Consider the following 5,127-nt stretch of genomic DNA (forward strand, 5'->3'; position numbering starts at 1 on the left):
ACCATTGAGTTCATTTGTGTTGGCCATCTACTGCTGGGTATGGGGCCTGCCCTTAAGAGTTATATGTATCCCCAGAGAGACTCCACTGGAGATAACTTATTTTTCTTTTGTGGGTGATTATCAATTAGAAATAGTTTCTGCATTATAAAAGAAGAAAAGGAATAAAATAAATAAATAAAATATGGCTGAAAGTGGGAGAGGAAAACGGCAGAGGCATGACCATACATGTGTACATGCGCAAGTATTCTGGGGGAGGTGACACACTCCACTCAAGCAGGATTAGTAACGTATATTGTTGGGAAGCAAGTCCCTTACGGGTAGCTGATATTTACTGTCTTCGTAAAGGCAATTCTCCTTTCTCCTCCTTTTTTTTTTTTCTTTTCTTTTTTTTTTTTTTAATTATTATTATTTTACAACACCATTCAGTTCAACATAATAGCCACAGAATCCCCTGTTCTCCCCCGCTCGCCCACCCCTCCCCCTAGCCCACCCCCCATTCCCACCTCCTCCAGATCAAGGTCTCCCCCGAGGACCGGGGTTGACCTGGTAGACTCAGTCCAGGCAGGTCCATTCCCCCCTCCCAGCCAATAAAATTAAAGGAATACCTAAGCACATTACCAATTGACAGGTTATTAAAATAATTTTGGGTAATAGAACACTAGTTGAAATTTGTTGTAAAACTTAGATAGAAATCTAAAATTGGCCAACAGTTTTTCATGATAAAACTCCTTATATTCCCTTACCCTCATTTAAATAACCACAGAACAGAAGCAGTGAATGTATGCTGAATCCTGCTTCATACCAAGGATAAATACCATTCATTCAGAACTCATAAACTCCCTAGATAAAAGGAACACTATCCAGTTCATTAAGAAGAGCATTTCCATGATGAATGAACTTTTGTATTTAATAATCACTTCTCAAAATATATATGTTGCTTCTAATCATTTTCCTAGTAATGATTGTAATAGCAATACAATACTGAAATTTTTAATGTAACGTTGCCTGATCAAATGAAAAAAAATAAACTAGATTTCAGTTTAAATATAATGATTGAATATATAAAAAAAAAAAAAAAAAAAAGAAATAGTTTCTGGGTTAGAGATGGGAGCTTGTGTCCACCATTTCTACTCTCAGAACTGGGACCCCATTCATCTTAGACTCATTGAGACTCTATGCATGCTGCCACAGTCCCTATGAGTTCATATGTGTGCCAGTCCCCCTGTGTTAAGGAAGGCTTGCTTCCTTGCTGTTCTTCATCCCCACTAACTCTTACATTCTCTCTGCTTCCTCTTCTACAGAGTTCCCTGATCCCTGAGTGGAGGGATTTGATGAAGAGACTCCATTTAGTACTGAGTGTTCCAAAGTTTCTCACTCTCTGCACACTGTCTGGCATAAGCCAGCTTTTAAAAATGGACAGCAAAGAGGTCAGTAAAGGACAACCTGATAATTTTCAGTAGAGAGAGGGAAAATAATTTTCAAACTTTTCAACTTGCCCTTGAGAGTTTATGTAATATGTGATGTTCCCTGGAATTGTCACACATGAAACCTTGGGCATGTTTACAAGTCAGACAGAGAAGATGGTCAATGGAAGAAAGCAGATGGTAAGATGCCAAGTTTCCACGTACAGGTATGCTACAAGCACAACCCTGGGTAAAGAACACATCATTTGGGGTTACTGAGAGGATAGCTCTGTCAATAAAAAGTCAAGTAGGGGGCTTGTCATACAAACATAAGGGGACCTGAATTTGATGCCAGCACCTATGTAAAAAGGCAGATATGGTGACACATATAACATTCCAGCTCTAGATCCCTGGGGATTTTTGATCAGCCAGCCACCCCAATTGACAAGCTCCTGGTCCTAGTGAGAGATTCTACCTAAAAATATGTTTCCTAAAAAATAAAGGATTGTCCTCTGTCTCTCTCTGTCTCTCTCTGTCTCTGTCTCTGTCTCTCTCTCTTGTCTCTCTCTCTCTCTCTCTCTCTCTCTCTCTCCCCCTCTACCTATCTATCTATCTCTTTCTCAACAACAACAACAACAACAACACACACACACACACACACACACACACACACACACACAAATACACAAATGGATTTGCTACAGACTATCACTCTTGACCAGGACACTCCCTGCTGGCTTGCTTTCATAGTACTAGAGAGTGCTGTTTGGGCTTCTGGTGGGGAAGTCATCAACAGTCTTATCTTGCTTTAAACCCCATGAACAGTAATAATGATGAGTGTGACAAAATATGCCCATGGGTGCAGTATTGGCACAAATGTTATAGGGATAACCAACTACCTTCTGATTGAATTCAAGGCCTTCTCCACAGAAGGAAACACATGCCTGACAACTGTAAATCTCCCCCAGATCATTGTAGAGGAGCTCACAGGCCCCATGGGTGAACCTACTACTATTATTCTACTAAATGGGCAGGGTATTAAACTGTCTGCTAAATAAGTGTCTCTACAACCATAGACCAGTACAGCTCTCAGGCATTGTCAGGGGAGTTTCATTGTGCAGTGGACATTAATTAATGTGGAAACTCAACTGGTCAAAGTGGAGAGAATAAACATCAGTGGAGTATTCAGCATCTATATATCACCCTGTCCCCAAAGCTCAGGACCACTGAAGTGAGAGGAAAGTTATAAGAGTGGGGGGCCTGGGAGCACTGGAGTGAAACAAGGTCTCCTGGACATTACAGGACTGTAGCACTCATGAAATCATAGCAGCTGTGGTTTCCTGTACAAGATCAAGCCAATCAACATTTTAGAGCAGAGTGGGAAGGGGTTTATGAGTGCTCACTACTAACTGAAGAGCTATGGACAATTCATGACTTCTGAAAGAAGTAGATTCCATTTTCTTTAACAAAATGGCCCCTGGTAAGTTGATCACATTCCAGTGGATAACCCCATACCAAGGAGTATATGGGCAGCACAAACTGGACTCAATGAATTAATTATGAGAAGAAAAAAGAAGAAGGAGGAGGAGGAGGAGGAGGAGGAGAAGAAGAAGAAGAAGAAGAAGAAGGAAGGAGGAGGAGGAAGAAGAGAGCAGGACATTAGTAGGGGAGTAATGAGGTGGGGGTACATCTGGGCACAGTTAGAGGAAGAAGTAGGAGTGAATATGAGCAAAATATATGAAATTCTCAAAATTCTCCTTTCAAACCACTTAAATGAATTTCTACAATGTCTGTGTGGCTAAGAACTATCCTGGAAGTTTGGCCTGACTTCTCGTTTCTTTTCCATGATGGAACATTATGAAGATAGACCACCCGACAGATTTTGAAACAGCCTGTACCTGAAGGTTCCTTAACTAACCCCCATTACTGATGCTACTTATGTAGAATGGGCACTGTGACTTCTAACATGTTGTACTTTAAAGCTTTTACCCTTCCCCTTTCCTTAGCTGTGGAAATGTCTCACCACTGTATATTTCCCCTCTTTCTCATTACACTTCATTTTCAAGGATCATGGAAAAAAATTGAGTTATAGCTTAGAGAAAGTAAGAATGCTAATTACTGAGACAATGTGATTATCTTATGAGCAGTAACCAGATCTGCCTTGTTCATTGCCAAATCCATAGTGCCAAGACAGGTATCATGGATGACCTCTTTCATTCATGCCATCAGTCCACAAATATTTATTAGCTGCCAACTCTGTACAAGATATGTATGATTTAGAGGCAAACTAGATGAAATCCCCATCCTCATTGAACTTATATTCTGAAAGAAGGACTCAAACAATAAAGAAATGCTGTGGGCAACCTGCCTATTGTCCAAGCCTGAAGACCTGAGTTCAGATCCCAAGAGCACATGTAAAAATCAGATATGAAAGTACAGATGCCATAACCCCAGCACTTAGTGGCAGAAACAAGTGGACCCCAGTAACTCACTGGTCAGCCGATCTAGTTAAAATGATAATCTTCGGGTTAATAAGAATCTCAAAAAATAAAGTGAAGAAGCAATGAGGGAAGGACAGACATCCTGATGCCAGCCTCTGGCCTCCCCACATGCCCAAATGGGTAACCATGTCCACACACACAGATGTGATCACACACACACACAAGTACGATGAGGAGATAGCTCAGCGGATAAAGTTCTTGATGCAACCAATGGAGGAATGAAGCACGCAATGCTAAGTGTTGATAAATGCACTAGAAGAAAATAAAAATGAGGAGCATGACAGGAAATCCCAGGGAGAAGTGAAACCTAGCAGCAATGATAAGGTACGTGGTTTGAGGTTGCCAATGTGACATTTGATCAAAGACAGAATAAGTGAGCAAGTGAGACACGAAGCTGTCTGGAGTTCAAGTACCAGGCGAGGGAGCAGTATGGAAGAAGGACTATGGTCAGCATCTATTAAGAATAGTAATAAAGTCACTATAATTGGAACAAAATATATGAAATGTAGAGTACAGGAAAATATAAGAAGAAAAGCAGTAGGAGCCTTCAGGAAAACAGTGCAGAGTCCTGTTTTAGTAAGTCCAATATTGTTGCCATATTCTGTGGAGAGTTTGAGTAGAAGAATTTGACCTGACTTCTATTCTAGAATAATTACTTCATGTTCTGTGCTTGGGGATACTATAAACCCACTACCAGAAACAGATTGAGAGAGGAGTCAGTTGACAAATTAAGAGTCTGAGAAAAGGACACAGGTGCAGCATGCCATATCGATAGCCTGGATTGATGGAGTATGAGAGCGGTTGGAAACTGTCTAGTTTGCACTTAGTTCACAGATAGCTGATGGAATTTGTAGGTATATTTCAGTTCACAGACAGCTGATGGAATTTGTAGGTATATTTCAGTTCACAGATAGCTGATGGAAATTGTAGGTATATTTCAGTTCACAGATAGCTGATGAAATTTGTTGGTATATTTCAGTTCACAGATAGCTGATGGAATTTGTTGGTATATTTCAAAAGGGCATCAAGAGGCATCAAAGATACATGAAATAGCACCTTGAATGGAAAAAATAGAATTTCCATTTACTGATGTGGGAGACAAGGAAAGAGGCAGGCTTTGGAAGCAGGAATGGAAATCTCTAGCTTAAGCCATGAGAGATTTGAGTTGTTTCATACATGTCCAAGTCTGTCAAGAAGGAAGTAAGATACATACATCTAGTATT

The sequence above is a fragment of the Peromyscus maniculatus genome, chromosome 4 (genome assembly GCF_049852395.1).
Source record: "Peromyscus maniculatus bairdii isolate BWxNUB_F1_BW_parent chromosome 4, HU_Pman_BW_mat_3.1, whole genome shotgun sequence".
Lineage (NCBI taxonomy): Eukaryota > Metazoa > Chordata > Mammalia > Rodentia > Cricetidae > Peromyscus > Peromyscus maniculatus.